The sequence below is a fragment of the Montipora capricornis genome, chromosome 5 (assembly GCF_036669925.1).
Source record: "Montipora capricornis isolate CH-2021 chromosome 5, ASM3666992v2, whole genome shotgun sequence".
In the NCBI taxonomy this organism is placed as follows: Eukaryota; Metazoa; Cnidaria; class Anthozoa; order Scleractinia; family Acroporidae; genus Montipora; species Montipora capricornis.
The window spans coordinates 26,679,478-26,704,382 of NC_090887.1; the positions used below are offsets into that span (position 1 = coordinate 26,679,478).

General features: G+C 39.1%; 2 pseudogenes; one reads left to right on the forward strand and one right to left on the reverse strand.

The window, feature by feature from the left end:
• Positions 1–1,736: 1,736 nt before the first annotated feature.
• Positions 1,737–6,347, forward strand: LOC138048598 (uncharacterized; annotated as a pseudogene).
• Positions 6,348–7,199: 852 nt separating this feature from the next.
• Positions 7,200–8,774, reverse strand: LOC138048940 (uncharacterized; annotated as a pseudogene).
• Between the last annotated feature and the right edge of the window lie 16,131 nt (positions 8,775–24,905).

A 24,905-nucleotide genomic window follows, 5' to 3' on the forward strand; every position in this document is an offset into this window, starting at 1 on the left:
GTGTCTTCATTTGATTCCTATAATCTGATTCTGGAACTCTACCCAGTTACTTGTTTGCTCCGGAAACCCGTCTTTGGAGACCATTGTCCTTCGCTTACGACCCACCATCTAAATAAAAAAGGGGGGAGGGTTTAAATAGGGATTTCACATATTCCAATCGATTGATAAGTCACATAAAAAAACAAAGAAAGCTAGTTGTACCAGGGTTCCCGACCAAGACAGAGCGCCTTCAGCACGCCTGAGAGCAGGACGTCAGGTGGCTACCTAGATAAACGGTAAACCAACAGGAGTCACTCAACCTGATCAATAGCACAAATAATCCAAGGCACATTTCAAAAACCACAGAAAAACCCTCATGGGACTTTGCATCCAAAAAAACCTTACCAAAGGCAAAATCCCAAAGGTGTTATTAATGCACATTAACGAAAAGAGAATTCACTCCACAAACCTAACCAGTATGATCGGTACAATTCCGCCGCATTATCAGACGACGTCCGAATTCGCAACTCAGGCAAACCCGAGACGTTATTATTATAATAACCACCACACAGGCAAACCACAGAAGCATAAATGATTAAAATAAAGCTCCGCCACCTCGGCGATCCACACTGGAATATAACAATACAAAAAATTCAAACACGCAAACAAAGCACGCCGGCATCACCAGAACAAAGAATTTCGCCACTTAGGCAGAATGTTAAATATCAATAGTTGCACACTCCGACGACACATCTGGATGCCACTATCAACCTCATTACTAACCAATCTTTTACAGTAGGACAAGAATGTTAAAAGTCAACAGTTGCACACTCCGACGATACGTCTGGATAGCACTGTCAACCGCACTAGTAACAAAGCTTGTACAATAGGACAAGAATGTTAAAAGTCAACAGCTGCACACTCCAACGATACATCTGGATGCCACTATCAACCTCATTAGTAACCAAGCTTTTACAATAAGAAAAGAATGTTAAAGGTCAATAATTGCACACTCCGACGATACGTCTGGATGCCACTGTCAACCTCATTAGTAAACAAGCTTTTACAATAAGACAAGAATGTTAAAAGTCAACAGCTGCACAATCCAACGATACATCTGGATGCCACTGTCAACCTCATTAGGACCCAAGCTTTTACAATAAGACAAGAATAGTTGCACACTCCGACGATACGTCTGGATGCCACTGTCAGCCTCATTGGTAACCAAGCTTTTACAATAAAACAAGAATGTTAAAAGTCAATAGTTGCACACTCCGATGATACGTCTGGATGCCACTATCAACCTCATTAGTAACCAAGCTTTTACAATAAGATAGAATGTTAAAAGTCAATAGTTGCAAACTCCGACGATACGTCTGAAAAGCGATCTTTCTCGGAAAAATTCAGCCTTTAATAGTTTCCCCATACAGAAAATGCCTCAAAATAGGCTAACTGCGAGTAAAATTTCTAACCTGTTCTACTGCTGTTAAAAGCTCGGAAAATGTCTCATTATTTACCACAAGGTCTCATCTTCGAAAGCCGTATGCTAACTTTTACGAAACTAAACGAGGTAGCCCCAAAATTCGCATAACGTGAGCGCAGGTAGCCGGTTTTGGGCCGCTTTCTCTTTTGTGTGACTGTCTGTACTCATTAATTGATTTTAATTTTCGTGCGGACCCCTCAAGAAAGTCCTGGATATGTCGCCGCATTCTGGGCGATGACTTGGTTTTTACGTGACGTCACAGTACTTTCCAAATATGGACGTTCGCCATATTTGTACCCCTCGAAGTGTGAAATTGTATGGAAATGTAGGCCTTCTCTGGGTAGTTCTCGCCTTTTTTGAGCTGTTTTGCGGATTTGGTATGGATTTATCCCCGAAAATTGAGGAAGAAGAAATAAAGAAGTTTAGCAGCAAGATTCCCGTGCTTTCAGAGTATGCCACGGCCTTGGAAAGCCAGGTAAAGCTGCGATACCTAAAGAAAATTTCGGTTGTGGGTATTGACCCTTTCATTATCCCATGTGAGGAGTTCAATCCAGAATGTTTGCCACCAATCGAACAGTCCGATTTATTTGGTTACCTAGTTCTTCAGACAAGCTACTACATGAACAACCAGTTCAAGAATTATAGGAGTCTAGAAGCGTATAATCAAGTTTTGTCAGGGTTTGTGGCTTCGGTAGGTGGAAAGATAATTTTCGGAAAGTACGTTGTTGCAGCTAAAGTGCGACATTCCCAGCGGATGAACGATCCACTCGTGAATGTATGGATTATAACTTAGAGTGAAGGTGCAATAATTTCTGCTCACTGTTCAGGTTGTAAAGCTGGACTAGGCGAATCATAATCGCATGTCGCCGGCGCCATGATGTACATCGAATGCTGGGCACGAATCAATGGAAAGATGGCATGCACACAACTGAAATGCTCATGGCTCCTGCCAACTTACGTGAATGAGGTAACCTATGACAGAGTTAGGGATATTGACTTTACCTCTGCGAAAAAGCTCAAAGAAAACCTTGACATTAAAATTGACTCTCTCGATCAAAACAAAGCGGCTTCTCGCGAAAGTCAACCAAATTTGCACGCACAAACTGCTATTCCTTCGCAGCTAGCAGCACTTAATCTGTGTGAAATAAAACCTGTGGTGCTTAGTGTAATTGACCCATATGCTGAGCAATTTGTTGTTAAAAGTCGGAATGTGCCAGTCCTATCAGATCTTTATGTCCTGAACAATTTAGAACTTGATTATCCAGAATTGTTACAGAAGTGTGTAGGTGTCAAGATTATGTTGTCGGATGAGGACACTAAAATAGTTGAACAGGACACAAGAGAACAAGCAAAGGGCCCAGGATTCTTTAGACATCGAGCAGGAAGAATCGGAGCCTCTGTAAGTGGTGCTGTCTATCACAGCAATATAGCACAACCTTCACAGTCAGTAATAAAGTCTGTTTGTTACTCACATCTGTATAAAGTTAACAGCAAGGCGATTGGACATGGCTGCAAATATGAAGAATATGCTATTAAGGCATACAAAACACATATGGAGAAAAGACATGTTAACTTTCAAGTATCAAGATGTGGACTGTTTATTGACAAGCGATATCCATTCCTGCATGCCACACCTGATTTCCTAACTTCTTGCGATTGTTGTGGGTTGGGATATGTGACCCTATTTGGGAAAACCGGGCTTAACGAAAATAGCGTTGTAATGCATTTTCAATGCATTTTAAACGCGTTGATAATGCATTACAACGCATTGATAATGGTTCTCAACGCATTTGTAATGTCATTCAGTCCATTGTAAAAACGTTGACAATGTTCAACAAATGTTTAAGAATGGATGAAAAACGCGTTGCCAACGCTTTGGCAACTTTTTCCAACGTTTGATACAAATTCTGCACAAAACGTTGAAAACAAAGGGCAACGTTTCGCCCCGTTGTAATAAGCTTAACACATTGTCAACACAACCAATAGCGGTTTATTTACCAAGAACAAATTCAATTGAACATCAAAATTCTGCATCTGAGAGAATTTGATTTTGTTTGATTAATAAAGAGCAATTTGTTGCAACTTACATTAAAACTTTTGCGAAGCAACAGTCAATAATTATACCCACCAGAAATATAAACGTTGAAAAAGAAAATGTTGGCGTGATTTGTTAGGCGCTTTACCCCCGAGCTTGCCACTAATTAGTTCAATATTTTTTCTGTCATAAATTTTAAGTAAACTTTTCGATTTCATTGGCTTCGAAAGCAAAGAGTAAGCTTCAAAAAATCTTTGAAATGCATCAAGCTGTTCACGATTAAATGTAACCGACGGTATCGCAATTTTCATCGTTCTCAACTCATCATCCCAAGTTACGCACACCACGCATTTGACAAAGATATTTTTTTATCGACGTAGCCTTGCCTCGCTCTTGGCAAATGATTGCGTTTCAGGAAATTTCACTCCTATTTAGTATTTTAAGCATTTCTGATGACGCCTTCACTTGCTACTCAAGGGAATGGTTATTAATGGTTATTTATTTTCCCTGGTGATTTTATACGAACATTACGAAGCAGACACTGAGGCAGACAAAGGCGCGCCACATGTTAGCTCATGTTATGGCTCGTTTTGCGCCTTTTATCTTTATGGCGTTGTATTTGCAATGGTTGGCGAACTGACCGTTTTGATAACTTAACCGCAAAAGGGTTTAATCTGCACTGGTGTAAAAGCAATTTTAAGAGGCCCGCAGAACAAAATTTATTCTGTATCAGCAGTTCAAATTCGTGATCGCTCGTGCGCAACGTTGACATTCCTTTGTTATCCATGTGCCATACAAATCATGTTTGTTATGTTGCGGTATTTTGTTGCAGTTGCCAACTGAAATTCTCAGGATCAATTTATCGGCCCCATTTTTCGTATTGGTTACACATAAAGTGTTATCTCAAAACGATAAACAATAAAGCGTAAAACCAAAAATAAAAGTTTTTCACAAAGAAACGGTTGATTTGAATTCAGTGAAATTTAAGACTCGATCGATTGTTCAAATAGAATGTCATTTGAAACACACGCATGTATCAGACAGTCTTTTTACCGCCATAATTTCGTTCAACACCGTAAGAACTGAATCCAAAAAAGTAAGTGACAGCAGCCATAGGATAGTTGAGTTTTACACTTAATTAGCCGCGTTCTCTGCAAAATTACAGGAAAACTCCATGTATTTGATGTTTCTGCTCAAATTCAAACCGATACGTACGTGCTAGAGTTCATGCTAACGGGTTAACAATTCGTTGTAAAGATTTCGTAGTAACTAATAGTAGCGGTGCTATGAATGATTCCAAACGGCCCGTGGCGGTTTCATTAAACGCGTTGTAAATGTTTGACAACGCATTGACAATGTTTTGAAATGATTTTGAAATGGATTTGCAACGCATTTCGGTTCCGTTGAAAAACATTGCCAACGTTTTAAAACGCAATGGAAATGCTCTTCAACGCATTTTCAATGCGTTGAAAATGCATTACAACGGAAAAACGCTTCAACGCTATTTTCGTTAAGCCTGCTTTTCCCAAATAGGGTCACATATGGTGAAGTAAAATGCCCCATTTGTATCCAAGATGGTGACTTTGACAAATATGTTCAAGAGAAGAGCTCTTGTTTGGAAAACGTCGATGGTACATTTACTGTGCACACAGTCTTACCAAAACTTGAAGCATTTTGGAGAATTTGCATTCTTCCAGAGATCCTGGGGAGATGGTTTACAAGGAGGTGTGATGTGCTTACAAGTGTTCCTAATGACAATGATATTTGCTTTTGCAGAGGCCAAAACAGTGAAAATGTGGTTTCTTGTAGTAATGTAGAATGCCCTTAGGGAAAGTTTCACATCGCATGTTTATCTCTCAGTGAGGTGCCAACACTGAAATTATGGTACTGCCCGCACTGCTGTAGGCTACCACAGTTTAAGCAAAGCAGAAGGTCAATGAAAGGAAAGCAACCATCTCCAGTGAACCAGGCTGCCATGATGTGTAGCAGCATTTGCATTTGTAATACTAAGGCAGCGGCCCCACTGACAGACTACTAGAGTGCCATGATACAGCTTGTGAAAAGGGAAAGTTTTTCATTTGAGTTGTTTGAGGTTTAAAAGAATGCCAAACAATTCTAAGACAGCATGGCAGTGAGTATTGCAGACCAAAACCAAATTCCAATTCAAAGTTTGTTGAACTTACCACTTCTACTTCTTCTGCTACCCATGCATCCCCAGTAACCCGAATGGCAACAGCTGTGACTGTGGCAAGTGATTCCAATAGTGACAGTGAAGATGAAATTTCCATCAGTAAGGAAACAAGAGGCACTGTGGACAAATTTAGGGTCCTAGCAAACCTAGATGATTCAGACTATGACATTATTAATGATTCGTGTGGGTGACTCACCTGTGACATTGTTCAAGCAGTACAAGTGTTACTACAAGAATTAAACCCTTTGCTCGAAGGCCTACAGCGTCCAACCCTTGGACCCATACGAAACTTTGATGTAGTCTCAGGGGAATTTATCCAAATTCTCCATACAGGCAGTGATCACTGGGTGTGTGTTAGCTCTATACGATGTTTGCCTGGGAAGGTACACCTTTATGACAGTTTATTTCATGATGTCATAAGCCAAGAGATAGAGGAGCAGACAAATGACTTGCTAGGTGGAAATTTGATTGAACTTCAATTTGTTCCTGTTCAGCAGCAGACTAATAACAGTGACTGTGGGGTGTTTGCAAGTGCCTTTGCTGTTTCTCTTGCTTTGAGGACAAATCCTAAGCATGTAACTTTTGACACTTCTAAAATGCGTCCACATTTGGCAGTCTGTCTCAAGGCTCAAAAATTAAGCATGTTTCCTCTTTTTTAACTTTCTTTTTTATTCAGTGACTCAAACCACCTAGTAAAGTTGCTTACTGTATGTGGGCAAACAATTGGACTGAAATACAGCTAATTGTACATGTAAATATGCTTTGGTATCCAGAGCTCTGTTACTGCTCCAGGCCCAGTTCCTGGAAGGCATATTCGGCATGTACTAAAACCAGGAACACTGGAACACCCCGGAACACCAGAACACTCCGGAACACCCTGGAACCTAAAACCCTCAATTTGGCTAAGCCTAGGCCTACCCAGACCTTTAGTTGGCTTTTGGGTCTAGGTTTAGCCAAATTGAAGGTTTTGGGTTACTTCCAGGGTGTTCCGGGCTGTTCCGGTGTTCCGGAGTGTTCCGGGGGGTTCCAGTGTTCCTGATTTTAGTACATGCCGGCATGTTCCGAGATTAGAATAATGTAATTCACAGCATTTACCTTCCTATTAGTGTTCTACAGTAATGCTTTTTTTGTTATCACAAGTGGATCTCTGAGTAAAGTCTCAAGACTATATTTTTCTCGGTTTTCTCTCACGTGACACCGACCATGGCAACGGTTGTTATTTGCTAACCCCGCAAATGTAAGCAAATCTAAGGCGCGAGTGCGTGAGTTCGAGATGGTTCGGTGTATTATGGTCGGTTGCGGGAGAAAAAGCGGGAAATAATAGTCATAAGCGGGAAATAAATAGTCATTTTACAAAACAAGACAAGAATGTTTTTACCCATGCAAGAGCATATAATGACAGAAAAACCCACCCAGTAATATTACAACTTATCACTTATTTTTGCACACTAACAAATTCAAAGGGTAAAATATGGCTATGACCTCCAAATGATGACTAACAAAAGACAGGGCTAATCATAGGGTACTATTGGAGGACATAAAGTCACAAGGGCAGAGCAAACCCTTAATATCCGGTCAATTATAGGAACCTAGGAATCTGGTGGCTCATTAGCACTACCCCTAAGAAAGTCTGTTGGTAGGGTAACTTCTAAAGTTGTTTATTTGTTACGCAGCAGCCTAATCACCCTTTCGACATGAATCCGCACGTTCGCAATTCTTCTGGTCTTTTCGACATCTATTGGGTCTAGTTGTGCCTTCCCCTTAGTAAATGCTGGAATAGCAAGTTCAGCCTGTTTTAATCCCACGCTCTCACTGATGGTGAAGCCTCTGTCTGCCATGACCATGTCTCATGGTAAAAGTTTGTTGAGAAATCCACAATTCTCAGTCAGAAACTTGTCAGAGGTTCTACCTCCCCATGCCTCAGAAACAAATGAAATAGATCCTTGAGGGGTGATGCCTATTAATATTCTTATGGTGTTATGATGTTTATAGTTACTAAATGTCTGTGCTCTTGCTATTAAATTTGTTGGTTTTTCAATGAAAACCTCAAAGCAGTCGATGATCACAGTAACCTTGTTGCAAAAGGCATTCCTGAAACACATTGGCATTGTTTTCCAGAGATTTTCTCTCTCTGGCCAGTAAATAAGCTGACACAGCCTGTAGTCCATGGCAATTATCCACGCCCAGAAGATCCGTGAAACAGTTGCTACCGATACCAAGAAACGGTAGGCCAGATCCTGAAAAGGGACGTTGAGCCGCAGCTTTATCAAAACAATAATAAATTCCTGGAATGGATCCAATTTCTGGGTACATCGACTCACGCAGGGCGCCACGTGGTTCAATATTGAGACAAGAATTTGGTAGGATGGTAACCCCGTATAAAAGCGAACTTTATCATCTGATCTGAAATACTCTCTGTCCGGAGCTTGATAAGTTGGTCTGTAAAACATGTACGCGAACTTCTCGGTCTGTGTTTCGGCGTCTTTTAAAGGTTTTGGGACGCTGTTTTCGGCTTGGTTTTCAGCATCGTTTGTATCACAACTAGTGGAACAAGTGGGCTCTGATAGCTCCATTTCAGGCGTATTGGCAATTGCAAGACCAGTTTCTTCTTCAACATCTTCTGTTGAGGTACTTGTGTTAGCCTCTGTGAAGTGGATACCAACAATACGATCGCCACTCACATTTAGATGTTTTCTCTTCTGGTCAACTTCGAGTTCTTGTCGTTCAATGGCGCGTTTCCTGCGTTCTTTCGCTCTTTCAGCCCTTTCTTCTGAAGCCTTCTGTTTTTGATCTTTCTTTTCGTCTCCTTTAAATTCCATTTTACCGAGATTTAAAGTTGGAACCCAATCTATATTGTGCTTGTCCCATGTAGCTGCAGGCTTCCCTGAAACGAAATGACGATGACAGACACGCTCGCTTTCAAGGATGTTCGCCACGACTCACCGCCGAAATCCGTCGATTACTTCTCTCCCGCGTCAATTCTTCCCACTCTTCGCCTTGATTTGTGATAATCTTGGGTATTTTACTGAACTTTGCCTTGTGAATCCGGTTTTTCTTCCGCAACCGACCACAATACAGAGAACCATCTCTTTAACCGCGCACCAGTGGCTCAGTTGGTTGAACGTCGGGCTGTCACGCGGGAGCTCGCGGGTTCGAACCCCGGCCGGATCAACACTCAGGATCTTAAAATAACTGAGGAGAAGGTGCTGCCTTTGTAATTTCATCTGCAAATGGTTAGACTTTCAAGTCTTCTCGGATAAGGACTATAAACCGTAGGCCCCGTCTCACGAATATCTTCTATGTTCATAAGTTCCCTGTGGAACGTTAAAGAACCCAAGCACTATTCGAAAAGAGTAGGGGATAAAGTCCCCGGTGTTGTGGCTGTCCTGTTCTCTCCAGCAGAAGTGGCCGGCTTGGCGGTTGATGTCTCTAAAAAGGCTTGTGGTGTATGAGGCCACCTAAGCAGAAACAGCCACAAGTCAAAAAGGGACTTTGCCGAGTGCTGGAACATGTAGATGTAGAACTCACGCACTCGCGCCTTAGATTTGTTTACATTTGCGGGGCACAAAGATGGCGGATAACAACCGTTGCCATGGTCGGTGTCACGTGAGTAAAAACCGAGAATAGTTGCACACTCCGACGATGCGTCTGGATGCCACTATCAACCTCATTAGTAACCAAGCTTTTACAATAAGACAAGAATAGTTACACACTCCGACGATAAGTCTGGATGCCACTGTCAACCTCATTAGTAACCAACCTTTTAACAATAAGACAAGAATAGTTGCACACTCCGACGATACGTCTGGATGCAACTGTCAACCTCATTAGTAACCAAGCTTTTACAATAAGACAAGAATAGTTGTACACTCCGATGATACGTCTGGATGCCACTGTCAACCTCATGAGTACCCAAGCTTTTACAATAAGACAAGAATAGTTGCGCACTCCGACGATACGTCTGTATGCCACTGTCAACCTCATCAGTAACTAAGCTTTCACAATAGGAAAGGGTAATTTTTTGAAAAGCAACAGTTGCACACTACGATGGTCTATATGGATCCTACTCTTAACATCACCAGTTCTAGCTGAAAACTGATAATTAAGTTGTGCAGAAGAGATTTAAAATATTGGAAGAGGATATTTCCCAATTTTATCAAGATTGGCCAGAATGCCACGTTTTTGTGTGACCTAAACGCAATAATAATATTGACTGACTACATTCTACATGTATTTACTTCCTACTGGATATACTAAAGCCTCAAATGATGGAAATTTGACAGACGTTTATATTATTGTCGAAAGAAAGTCACAAGTCTTAGGCTCAAGCTACACGTAATGTGTTCCAAAATGTCATTGATAATGAATTAAATCCTGGAAAGCCACACATTTATGAATAATTACATCCTGGACAGCCACATAGCAATAAGTATTTAGAAAGAAAGCTTCAATTTGACTTTCGCACACATGACTTCGACATTGTGTTTTCCAATTTTTGTTTGTTCTTCATTTCTGTGAGCCTATCACCACCCTTGAAGGATTCAGGGCCATAACTTCTTAATGCATTATTTACATCTTTGAGACAATCAATTGATATGACAAAAGCCCAATATAACCCAGAAGTAGTATTTCGCATAAACCATGTGCAATTCATAAAGCTGGATACGATTCAGTTCTTCTTCGAGTAAAAACTCCACATCATCACGAATTCCAGTTGATATAGAAAAAAGGGCAATAAGCAAGTCTTAGCCATGTTTTTTTCAGGGGTGTTGATATCTTTACTTCCGCAATCCTTCATGTTGGGAGACGTAGTACATTGATTAGGTATTGAACCGTCAATGAACAATAAGGTTAGGAAATAAAATATGAAAGTCTGTTGCTTTCATCAAAATAACAATGTTCGCAAGACTTGAAAAGAACGTTTACAAGGCTCCTAAAGTGAAATAAGCTTTCTGGATCATGAAAATCTATTGCGAACAAATATTTTCAGCGAAAATCAAACAAACCTATGGTTTCCAAGCCGCGTAAACGTCGTGCTGTAATATCCGATGATTCTGATTCTGATTGAGAACATTTTATCCGTTTTAAAGTGAAAAATTAATTGTGGAAGCGACAAATTTTAGAAGTTTTGTGCATGCGTTTTTTAACTTGTGATTTGACAGCTGACAGTTGAGATTTCTCATCTGTCATTTCAATGGCTTTCTCATGAAACCAGTATTGAACAATAATACATTTTCAGAAAACGAGAAAATGTGATTTTCTTTATGGATACTAAACAAGTTTAAATTAAAGTAGTTAAGCAGCTGCAATAGATTACAATTGCAGGACATTTTGATTACAAAGGGCATTTTTTTTTCAATTCTGTTTTCCTTTGTGCCACCTCCCTCCCATGTCTCAACGCAACCAAAAAGAGATAAATGTACTTTTTTTATCAATATCGATAAAACAAGTGTGCTTTGCAATTTAAGTAAAACAGATTAATATAAAACCCGAAACAGTGTGAGTACAGGCGACAATTTTCTTAGTCTTTAAACGATTTTCGAGGTTTCTCTCCTCCCTTAACTGTCTAAAGTATAAACCTTCGTGGTAGCACTTATCAGTGACCAGGTTTGAGCTTCCAGGCAAAAAAAGCACTGATAAATATGGCAGAAATTTCAGTATAGGTGCTGCTTAAAAACTGTGTTCAGTCACTTTAAACACCAACAATTTGTATATTAGGCTCAGAGCGAAACAGCAACACATATGATCCCATTTTATTCTGTGGTTGGTTGAGAAAACATGATTTTTCAATGATTAATGAAGATTCATGACAATTTGTTGTTACTGCTTTGAAATGTTCTGTTTTCTTGTAGCGTAATTTGCTGTTACTGCTGTTAAATGTTCTGTTTTTTTTTCTGTAGCGTAATCCGGCGGCGTTTCCATTTCCCAATAAAGAAACAATTTATCTATGTAGGGGAAAAATTGAAATTTTCACCTAATTTTGAGAGTGCTTTGAAAAACTATTTCGAAGTTGGAAAGACCATAAAGATTATTTACACTTGACCTCACATGTTTGTTAGGTGAAGTTTGTTAGAGATTGTAAATTTAAATCAGGATTGAGTTTGTTGTTTCTCAGTTGGTTGAGCACCGGGCTGTCACGCGGGAGGTCGTGAGTTCAACTCCGGCCGGTCCAACACTCAGGGTCTTTAAATAATTGAGGAGAAAGTGCTGCCTTTGTAATTACATCTGCAAATGGTTAGACTGTCTAGTCTTCTCGGATAAGGACGATAAGCCGGAGGTCCCGTCTCACAACCCTTTAATGTTCATAATCCTGTGGGACGTAAAAGAACCCGCACACTTGTCGCAAAGAGTAAGGCATGTAGTTCCCGGTGTTGTGGTCTGTCTTCTGTGGTGTATCATGGTTGGGAGGGTAAATGCTCGGAGATATTAGCTACACCAAGCTACTCTAAAATCTGAGGGTAAATAAAGATGTATAGATATATATATATATATATATATACTCTGCTCCGAGAGGCTTCTCCCCTCTCCTCAAAAACCACATTTGCAGGCGTAGCTCAATTGACTAGTGCGCGGCTTTCGGAGCAAGGGGTCCCCAGTTCGATTCTCGGTAACCTCAACGTCTGTTTCCACTTTCTTCTGACCCGTGTAGCTGTGGCTTTAAATATCCGTGAATCGGAGCACTGACAGAGGGAGGGGGGTAAAAGACGCACAGTCGTCTTCCATTGATACCAGTTTCGTAACTGAAGGAACTACCGACGTTAAATAAATTGACTTGACTTGAACGGTATGGAGTTCAATGTTCAGAAATGCAAAATTATGCAGTAAAGTAGCAGCTCTCGTAACCTGCTATTGTATGGTATTGTAAGCAGCTTCTATTGTTTTTAAGTTTAAGTCATTGTTTCGATTGTTTAGCCTTTTGTTTTTGGTTAGGGTAGCGAACCAATCACGTTACACGTTACAAGAGCTGCTACATGACTCAAATCGGAAGAAACAACGATTCACCTCAACTTTCTTCTTGAACAACACAGAGTTGGAGGAAGTCGACGAATTCATGGATCTAGGTGTTATCACTGAGAGTCACCTAAGGTGGAACTCCCATGTGAACTGTGTTGTTGTCAAGGCAAACAGGATGCTGGAATTGATTAAAAGAACTTGTAAAGGACTAAATGATTTGAAGACCCTAAGGACCCCCTACTGTTCTTTAGTAAGGTCTAACCTTGAATACTGCTGTGTGGTATGGTCCCCGTATTCACGTAAGAACATTGACAAGCTTGAGAGAGTCCAGAGACGAGCCGAGGAAGGTAGCTTGGCTTGAATGAACGCTATACATTGCTTTATATTTTAAAGCTTTTTACAAATATTATTCATGAATTATCTTTGAAAAATGCTTGGTTACCCTCAATTTCTTTTTGGATTTCAATAACACTTGTTAAGATCTACACTTCCTGCATAATCACACACCGGGGCAAAAATATCTTTAATTAGTAGGCACCGTCCTTAAAATGGGCAATTATGCCATTTTTTTGATGTTCGAAAATCCTAGGACAGGCAGGCAAGCAAGAAATTTTACTACAGATGTTCCGAAAATTGTAGATGTCAAATCGTCTTCGAACAGATATTTTCGGAAAATTGACGTAGGGTGCCCCTAAGTGTAGCCCGATATAGTTCTAGTAACAATCTCGAGTAAATGCGCCAACCGCTTCGGTCCTGGGATGGTAAAAACTAGAATTAAAGCGGACTATAATTTAGCATAATAGCTGCAAGAAAACCTAGCAACTATGTGATCGGAGGCCCCAATCTTGATCTATAACATCGTGAATACTTCATCATTTAACGTATAATCGTCAAAGTCGAAAAACCTACTCAAGTGAACAGCGGTAAGATTACATTCCCTGAGAATCCACTTAATCTAAAGAGAAAAACTAAATCCGAAGCAGACGAGAAAGAAGCTGCGGTTCAGGCACTTAATTAACTGCCGTAATGAACAATACTCACAAAGTTTGTGTTTTCTGTAAACCATGCTGGCCTACCACAGAGGCCAGAAAAACCTGGCATAGACAGCCATACAGTCCAGCCTTCCTAAAATAGTATCAGTGTGGCTTTTGACCTTAGCGATTCTGCGCTCAGTAACAGACATACACTCTGAACCTTCATAAGTATAGAGAACAATACCCAACCAAGTGATAACGTGCCCTGGTTCACATTGGGACTTTACCTCATTAACAACAAAACAACGCTAAAGCAAGTTAGTGTTAACTGATAAACTACTGATCTTGGCTTCGTTATTGTTAGTTCCGATCCCTCTCCAAAGCCGTGATCGAGAAAGGAAGACAACGGAAATACCTTTTCTTCTCGACTAAGTCAATAAAGGCTTGAGTAGCTTTAAAAAACAAATACAGAGCGGAGGGGAAGCCGAAAAGCAAAATTGCACACTGAAAATATTTGAACTTTTTGGTCCCCCAAAACGCAGGATATAATCAGACTTGAGGTCACAAAACTGACAAATAAAAAACCTTAGAAACGGTCTTCAGGGCTGTGGAAATATCTTCACATCAGTAATATATATTTGCTTAAAACACAAAAGTTAACGTGCCTCAAATCAAGCATATTTTTTTTCTTCCTGAGATTTGCACAGAATCTGAAAAGGGGATTAATAATATCAGGTGGACAAGAAAGCGGTTCAATACATCGTTATGTTAAATGTTCAAAAATAAAGTTAAAACACAGAAATGACTCTAAAGATCAATTCCGTGGCACTTATCTTAACCCATTCATCATAACATTTTGACAAATTCCCGTTAACAAAAGCTTACTGGAATGGTTCTTCAATATAGCCTCCGAAATTAAATAATAATCATTAGTAAAACAGTTTAGAAAATACGAAAGGCAAAATTGGATATCACTACACCTTCGACTAGACTTGGACAGCCGGCTAGTCGTTGACTGGTATGAGACTTGGAAGACATAAGGACATCAGGTTTGCTTTCTCCAGGGTTTCGTTGACCTAAAAGAAAAACTTTACCAAGCAAGGGGTCTTGGCTTATTCTATCGTGTCAGACAGCTCCACATTAAATCGAAACTGGTCCCCGACTGCCTTCATCTTGAATCCAAGTGACTAGTCGAATATCAGCTTCTAAACTTCTCTCAGATATGTCCCGGCAGAATTACTGTTAGCTCGATTGAAGACGGACCTTAAAGATCTCTGCGCTTCATCAAACCTGAAAACCGTCAGTAACCTTAGCAACTGTTGACTCAACTAGTCCCACAACGTCAGAATTCAGAAAATAGGAAAAGACATACTAGGGGTGATTTCGAAAATTGCGTATAAACAGTGTCGACCTAGAATTACCAATGACATGCTCTACCTACATTAAATACACCAGTCACTACACATAATCCCTCTAACACCTACTGAAACCCAGCTGTCGCTCTAGTGACACAGAAATATTTAATTTCAGGCTTCTTCGTTCCACTCAGTCCCCAGAAATGTCCCTTTTTTTTAGCTTGTTTTACATAAGTAGACATTCTCGCGCCAAGTGATGTTTAATTTTGACTTCCTTCCGGGCTCAGTAAATGAGTTCGGTGGAGACAAAGATTTAACCATCGTTTCCCTCCCTTCAGTTTTTTGTTTTCTGGAATCTGCAAAATGTAGCAGACACGTGACCAGCCGCAACCAGGGTACTTTCTTCAGCAAGGAAGAGAGAGGAGCCTGAAAACGAAGTCGACCATTTCCAGTTGTGTGCATAGTTACCTGACCTTTGTATGAAAGTGAGGCTTGAGTTGACCTCATTTTGATAAAAGCTTCACTGCTTTTCTTATGTAAAATCCTACTAGTTAGAATAAGAACAACATCATTAACACAAGAAAAGCAGGAACGCTTGAATAATAACGAGGTCAACTTCAGCCTAGGTGCCATTTTAAGGGCTGGTCATTAAGCTCAGAACTGTAAAAAACGCTATTTAAGATAAGGTCTGATTACTGGGTTGCTATGTATGGCAATCCAGTCGAAATCTCTGTTGAATTTTTCTGTTTCTTTCTTCGTCGGAAGACAGAAAAGCTGCGCAGTTGGTTCTTTTCTGGCACTCCCCTGCTAAGAAATCTCTTTGTTCCTAGAGTCTTCTGCTCCTATCTTTGCTACAGTCCTGTAGGTTTAAGAGCGTTATAGAAATGCGTAGATTCAGGTAGATTTTATCCGTTGGAAAATGGTGTTTTATTGGATCCTTAAACAAACATTTACCTTTATGGAGCTCAAGGATGGAACTTCAATTGGATAAACAACACAAGCGGTGAAAAATGATTATGCGACAAGCAATAAACTTCGACATTAATTGCATTTTTCGCCGTCGGATATCAAAGTGAGTTGTTTTTCTAATATTTTACTAACTATAATGTTATGTGCAGTGCACGACACTGGAACCAAATGGCAAATTCTCTGTTAACTCTTTCTGGTTGGATATGGGTTTGACAAACTCAGAGAAGGAATCGAAACTCTTTAGTGGAACTAGATCCGTGTTTTACTAAAAGTCTGGCTATTTATGATTTCATTTATCTGTGCTCAACTCTACACAGTCTTCAGGTAAAAAAAAACAGCAACAACAACAACAACAAACGGAAATTTGACTAATTCTCGTTAGTCAAGAATTGCTTGAAATAAGGGTTGTTCTCCATTTTACACTTTATTACTCAAGGGAAAGGTTCTTCTGGAAAGTGTTTGTTCCTGAAATTCCGGCAAGAATTTTATTTAGTTGCGTGTGGTTTTTGACATGGAGTGTGTTGCTTGTTTGTGCGCATGCGCAAAGAATGAAATAGGAAGGTTTTTTTGCCTCTAATAGCCAATATGTTGTTTGTTTCAATAAGATTTTTGGCTGGAAAAGTTAATTTGGGAAGCTAACAATATTCCTTTAAGCTCATGTACTTTTATTTTTACGTTCTTGACCAAATTTAATTTATGTAACCATTATTTATAAGCAAGAAGATTTTTATAAAAGCAGTGACCTTTTGTACGGGACCCGTACACTGACCTATATTTGATATTCATACGGGGGTCGTCTCAGAATGGTTATTACAAGTTCTAATCCTAACCTTGAAACACATACCCATACCCATTCGTTTCTTTATCTATTAGGGACCTTTAGATTCTAGGACGAGAACGAGAACGACCTGTAGTCTACGCAAGGTTTTCTTGCATAAGTAACCTTTGTTTGTCCTAATATTGCGGCAATATCAATACCAAGAATTTGAGTCCTTCAAAACTCTTTTGACTGGCGACGGCAAAATTACTCTGTCCCGATTTTCTATCTTGATTCCGAGTTAATAACTTTGTTCCTTTTCAAGTAGTACTGACTCGCTAGAGAAAAGGAAATTTATTACCCAGAAGAAATAAATGATTTATGTTGATTGTGACATGCTTAGTTAGTTATTTCCCATGTTGTAGTTTGGGCATGTCTGTCATCCGGGATTTTCTGGAGATTATTCACCATTTGTGCAAGCTGGGCGGAGGCTGATTCAACAGAGCCAATTAAGAGAGCTGAAGTTCCAAGCCAGAATAATGAAGTTAAACCATAGAAGCTGTGGCTACAAAATCTGTCTCGTAACACATATATCACGGACTACAATCGGCCAGTTTTCATGAGCCAATTGTTATTATAAGTGCTTTAAATTTGAAACCAGTACAATAATCCCTGCGCATCCAAGGCCTGATCGCTCATTTTTAGAGCAATCATAAATCGACGTCGATATAAATGGCGTGTTTTGAACGGTTTTCAAAGAGTTTACTTACGAAAAAATATCGCTAATATCTGTGAAGTTTTCAAATAGAGTGCAAAAGTGGGATTACGCAGGAACGAGCAAATTACGCGATCGCACGTGATTTCACTTTTAGAGTTTTGTTCATGCGTTTTTTAACTTGTCATTTGACAGCTGACAGTTGAGATTTCTCATCTGTCATTTCAATGGCTTTCTCATGAAACCAGTATTGAATAATAATACATTTTCAGAAAACAAAGAGAAAAATTTGATTTTCTTTATGGATACTAAACAAGTTTAAATTAAAGAAGTTAAGCAGCTACAATAGATTACAATTGCAGGACATTTTGATTACAAAGGGCATTTTTTTTTCAATTCTGTTTTCCTTCGTGCCACCTCCCTCCCATGTCTCAACGCAACCAAAAAGAGATAAATGTACTTTTTTTATCAATATCGATAAAACAAGTGTGCTTTGCAATTTATGTAAAACAGATTAATATAAAACTCGAGACAGTGTGAGTACAGGCAACAATTTTCTTAGTCTTTAAACGATTTTCGAGGTTTCTCTCCTCCCTTCCCTTGATAAAAGCTATATCGGAATGAATATCACTGTTCTCGTTTAATTAGAATTTCTCAATATACTTTTAACAGTTGTATTAAGATAAATTAGTGCTAAGCTAACTTAGTTTTGAAGAAGGTTTCTTTTACTTTAATTTCTAGATCTCTCTCTGGCAATAAAATAACTCAACTCCCACAAACGCTGTTCTCAGGCCTCACAAGTCTACGAGGGCTGTAAGTTTATTGCTCCACATAAACTCTCACAAAGTTATAAAGCTATGCGCCTAGTCACTCCACAGGGTTTGTTTGAGTTACTTAATAAGTGAATCACTTTTTAAATGAAATTTCAACAGTAATTGATAACCCTTTGTAGAGGAAATTCATAATTTGTTGGTTCGAGTAATGATTTTATATTTTTAAAATAGTAGGTCTCCGAATTAGAGACCTCTCAGATTATCAAGAATGTCTACTGATTCCGAATAATACGCGAGAACACTTCACACTTTAGTGAAATGGTCAGAGAAATTTTCTTGATCAATGCCGGAGGAAAAAGAAAATCTATAAGCTGCATTTGTTTATGAAAAAAAAACTTCTTTCTTCTGTGAGACCATATTTTGAGTATTCTCGATTTCATATTATTACTATTATCTTTATCTTCACCATTATCATCATCATTATTTTGCCTTTTGTCTTCAAAACTAGCAAACTGTCCTGCATTTTCTCTTTGATTTGACGTTCCACCTACCTTTACTTAGCTTTGCAGAAGGTTCCTTACACATCACTATTGAATTTCTTTCCTGTTAACTGGAAGCAAACTTATTCTTTGCCTTTTTTATGAACGAAAGAAACGACGAGTAGGGTTTTTAAATTCAAGCTTCGCCAACGGAGAATCGGAACTAATGACTTTCTTTACAGAATAGGAATTCTCCCGACCAACCTTTGCCTTTTTTGTGGAGAAGTCCGAAGAAACTTTAATGCATCTTTTTTTTTAACTGCGAATATAGTCAACTTTCTTGGAAAGAGGTCCTGGCATGGATAAAAGACAGGCTCTGTCAGTCTGAGGTTTACTCTCTTTCCTGCTTCATGTGCCTCGGTTTTGTGAATGAAACTTCTGACCTACTGGTTCTACATGTTCTCCTTATTGCTCGAGTCTACATATATACTTGTAAACTTAAAAATACTATTCTAGCACTGACATTCTTTACAGAACTAGTTATAAACAGCGCTCGAATAGAGAAGTGGCTCGCTCTTGAGACAAACGCTCTCGGCTGGGTTCCCTCTTCTTCTTTTTTTTTGCTTTTCGTTTGTTTGTTTGTTTTTTTTTTTTTTTGAAGGGGTTTACAAATGGAAAAATGTATTATCTGGTTATTATTATTATTATTATTATTATTATTATTATTATTATTATTATTATTATTATTATTATTATTATTATTAGTATTATTTATTTTTTTATGTTTTTCTGGGGGAGGAGGGTGTAACATAGATAAGTAATGTAGTAACGTGTGAAATGAGTAATAGTTCTAGGTTCTAGTGTGTAATACAAGTTAAATGATTCTGAATATAAGTAGCATGCACTTGTGTTAATGAGAGATGCCTGACATACGTAAAGTTTGGTTTTCACTAGTGACGCAGGCATAAGCACAAGAGAAAAACTCAACAACAACTAAATGCGCTTGCGTATGTTGCTTCTGCTTCAGCTTGCGTCGCTAGTGAAAATCAGGCTTCAGAGTGAACATTGTAGTAGAGTAATGTGTAAGTGTGAAGTCTTTCCGTTAGAAAATGTAGTGTGAGCGATACGTTGAGCGGTATTAATCTGCAAAATCTAGCAGACACGCGACCAGCCGCAACCAGGGTACTTTCTTGAGTGAGGAAGAGAGAGGAACCTGGAAAGGAAGTCGACCATTTATAGTTGTGTGCATAGTTACCTGGCCTTAATAATAATAATAATAATAATAATAATAATAATAATAATAATAATAATAATCTAAACCTATCTACTCTATCTACTATTTTGTTCTTTAAGGACAGGGGAGGGGTGTAATCGCCAAGACATCTGCCTGATGGTGACGAGCATCTGCTTAGTCTTGGTTTCATTGCTATCAACAGCCCATGACTCGATGCTTTGAAGGGTGTTATTCATTCTGTTGACACAATCCTTGAGGTCTTTTGGGGGTGCGTGAAGTAACACCGTTGTGTCATCGGCATACTGGAAGCAAGTGGAGCCAGTGAAAGTGAGGCTGGAGTTGACCTTATTTTGATAAAAGCTTCGCTGCTTTTCTTATGTAAATTCCTCTTAGTTAGAATGAGAACAGCATCATTAACATAAGAAAAGCAGGGAGGTTTGAATAATAACAAGGTCAACTCCAGCCTGGGTGCCATTTTAAGGCCTGGTCATTGAGCTCAAAACTGTAAAAAAAAGCTTTTAAGATCAGGTCTAATTACTGGGTTGCTATGAATGGCAATCCAGTCGAAATCTGTGTTCAATCTCTCCGTTTTTTTCCTCTGACGGAAGTCAGAAAAAAGCTATCACTTCCCTGCTAAGTGTTTTCTTTCTGCCTAGAGTCTTCTGCGCATATCTTTGCTAGGTTTAACAGGGTTATAGAAATGCGTAGATTCAGGTAGCTTTTATCCCGTGGAAAACGCGAATGGTGCTTTATTGGATCTTTAAACAAAACATTACCCTTATGGAGCTTAAGAGTGGAACTTCGATTCCATAAACAACACAAGCAGTGAAAAATGAATATCTGGAATCTTAAAAGCGACGAGTAATAAACTTCGACAACAGTTGCATCTTTCGCGGTCGGATATCAAAGTGAGCCGTTTTTTTAATATTTACTAACTGTGCTGTTATGTACAGTGCACAACACTGAAACCAAATGGCAAATTCTCTGGTAACTCTTTTTGGTTGGGATATGGGTTGGACAAACTCAGAGAAGAAGTCGAACACCTTGAGTGCAACAAGATCTGTGTTTACTAAAGTCTGGCTATTTATGGTTTCATTTATCTGTGCTCAACTCTGCATAGTCTTCAGGTAAAGAAGAAAAAAAACAACAACAACAACAATTGGAAATTTGACTAATTCTCGTTAGTCAAGAATTGTATGAAAGAAAGCTGGTTGTCCATTTTACGCTTCAACCTTGAACGACATAGCCACGCAAATATGGAAAGCTAACTGTTTAAAATGGGTGCTTAGAGTTAAATTCTGTTTATCAGCGCTATTTCAAATGGCTGCTTGTCTGGTGAGATGGCCGGTGACATCGAACGGAGAAGGTATTTCGTAAAATTAAATATGCATCAATGCCGTTGTTTGATAGCTGATGAACTGAAGATAAAAGAATTAAAGACGAGGTGAGACTTCCCCTATGCTATTGAGTTTTTTCACTCACGTGATCAGTAACCTTGTTTTTCCACCGAAACGAAAGAAAACATTTGCATGATAAAAGAACTCATTTCAAGGAGGATCAGTTAGGGACACCAACATGGCCGCCGTTCCTTCGTTTAGGAACTCAAACCGTGACGTCACGTGAAAACACTGTATTGAACCATAACAACCATTCCGTATGAATAGCAAATATAGGTCGGTCGGTGTATGAGTCCCGTGCTAATAGACTGCGTCGCAGAAAGACTAAACCACCGTTGTAGTCAGTCTGCGCAACGGCTCCGAAAAGCTTGTTCAGAGTCTACAGGGATTTCTGTATCCCTTTGTCATAAGGTAGACTCTTACGCGCTTTGTTATTCGCCTCACTCTTAGTTGACAAATCACTCATCGTTTTTTGCACGACAGAAAACGTGCTTTGCATTTCAACAGCCAAAGGTCAAAACTGAAAAGGTGATGTTTATTTTTCTTTTGATGCAATTTATGTCGTCACGTTAGATTGGCTTTTTACTGGAAACACAATAATATCGCTTCCTTGTACGAGGCTACCCACGCGAGCTAGTTGATAAAACACTGGCAGAGGTAGCTTTCTGATCGCGAAATAAAGCTTTAAAAACAAAACAAAGACATCCAAAAACATTCTACCGTTCGTTACTATCTTCATACCAGCTGTACCTAAACTCAAAGAAATCCTTATGAAGAACTGGTTTCTATTTTCTAACATGTTTCCTAATGCTCCTATTGTCGCTTACAGGAAGGACAAATCAATCAAGGACTTTCTAGTTAAAGCTTCAATTTCTTCTCAAACTTGAAACCATCTAAACCTAGCAAACTGTGGGAACCCTTGAGCACCGGGCTGCCGTGCGGGAGGTCGTGAGTTCGACGCCTGCCGGACCAACCCTCAGGGTCCTTAAATAACTGAGTAGAAAGTGCTGCCTTTGTAATTACATCCGCAAATGGTGAGACTTGCAAGTCTTCTCGGATAAGGACTATAAACCGTAGGCCCCGTCTCACAAATATCTTCCATGTTCATTAGTTCTCTGTGGGGCGTTAAAGAACCCACACACTATTCGAGAAGAGTAGGGGATGAAGATCCCGGTGTTGTGGCTGTCCTCTCTGAGTATATCAGCTGAATAGCTGCCAAAACTTCAACCTGCTCAAACAAATAAATAACAAATGACAAACAAAAGCACACAGGTTTCCAGAACATTCCTCGACAAAGCATTACAAAACAGTGACGCACCTACTATCTCTTAAAATCGCAAAATAGAAAGACCACGAGCTCTTAGACCACCTCAAGTTGGAGCCCCATTACTTTCCTCGTTAACTTTATGATCTCTGTACTTATATAATAAACAAATTACTTCATGATTGGCTCGTTTGTACGATTTTTATTACTCACTCGTTGTGAAGGATCGTTAAACTCACTCGTTCGCTTCGCTCACTCGTTCGTTTACGCGATCCTTCACAACTCGTGAATAAAAATCGTACGCACTCACCTACCATGAAGTAATCTATATATCTGCAACCGACGCGAACTGATATTTACGGGCACATAGGACTTACACAGCTATTTCAGCTTCACCATGCAACAGTCGCAAGAGAAATGTACCATTAGGTTTATTTTGAAAATCTCGGCCACCCAATTCGTCTCGCTTCAGTAGCTGCACGGCACAAAGTTTTAGCTCTTCAATTTTGCGACCTTTACGACTATTTGCTTTAGCCTAAGATATCTTTTCTACTGCCATTCGCGAGAATGGCATTTCGCTTTAATTCAAGGACATTTTTGCTGTCCATAATTTCTTCTATTCATCATATTCCCGCTGTGGATAGTGCAACGTAGCGGGTGCTCAGAGATTGTGGAATTGCGAGGACCATCACGCGTCGTGGATGTAGAGCTGGGTCGTCCTACCAAAGACCTATAAGAACAGTGATGTCTCATGGAAGGTACAGTCGTGATTTTGCCGATAACATTTACCATCTTCAAGCAGAATATGATCTTAACATTAAATTCAGTGGTGCCATTATTTCATCTTGGAATATGCAAATTCCGCCAACTGTAACCCCTTGGGAACTTCAACAATCTAATGACTGTTCAAGAAACGTAAACAACAACCTTGTCCTTATCCAAACAGAATCCAAGCCTAAGACAAAGGGTCATTCTTTTCCTTCTATCTTCTTCAGCAATGCCCGCTCAATGGTAAATAAACTCGGCGCAATTCATGGTACTATCAAAGCTAATTCGTTTTCTATTGCTGCCATCACTGAGTCGTGGCTTTCGTCTCGCGTAACTCACGATCTAATCAGCTTACCAGGATATGTGACCTGCCGTAAAGACAGACCTGATGATAAACGGAGCGGTGGTATTTGTACTTATATCTCATCACAAACAAATTTTATTGAGTTAAACGACCTAAACAACTCGATCTTTGAATGCCAATGGTTACTGATTAAACCTTATCGGCTACCTCGTGGGATCAACGCTATCATATTTGCTGTCATATGTCACCCGCCTGGTAATGACGACAACGAGCTTTCATTTATTTTTCATTTATTTATTTCCCCATTTATTTAGAGAATTACAAGGTCTAAAAAGCTCACTACATGAAGTAAACGGAGAAGGGCAACGATATAGGTAAACTAGTTAGATGCCCTTTAAATTAAGTTACATTTTATTTTAAGATAGTAATAATAATAATAATAATTGAAACTTATATAGCGCATTTTTCATGGCGAACATGATCAAATGCGCTTTACAATTTAATAAAATAAATAAAAATAAATAAAATTACAAGCAGTTATAATTAAAAATAAATTGATGTATGGATAATAATAATAATAATAATAATAATAATAATAATAATAATAATAATAATAATAATAACAATAACAATAACAATCACAAGGTGAGCAATAAATATATGACGAGTTAAAATGTATAAGAATTACAAATTAAAAGCTTGTTTAAAAAGATGTGTTTTGAGATGGCACTTAAAACTTGAAAGAGAGTCAAGGCTAGATATTTTACAGGGCAGATTGTTCCAAAGCTTCGGGGCTGCGTAACAAAAAGCTCTTCCTCCAAGTGTTGAGAGTATCTTGCCACTAGGAGTCTCAAACATAATTCTTTCGCTAGATCTGAGTAAATATCTAGTTGATGATTTCCGACTGATCAATTTACAGATATAGTCAGGTGCCATGCCGTGAATAGCTTTAAAGGTAAAGAGCAGAATTTTAAATTCAATGCGGTACTTAATTGGAAGCCAGTGAAGCTGATATAAGACTGGTGTGATATGACTGAACTTCGGTTCCTTAAAAATTAGTCTCGCAGCTGCATTCTGAACTCTTTGTAACTTTTCAATTTGTACTTGTGGAATAAGTACAAATTGTTAAAATTTGGCGATAATTACAATAAGCGAAAGGAAAGGAGGAACATATAGTTAATTAAGGGGTGCAGTAGTTAGTACTGAGCAAAATAATTCTGAAAAAGATATCTTTTAAATAGATGTTTATTTGATAAACTACGAATGAATAGAGG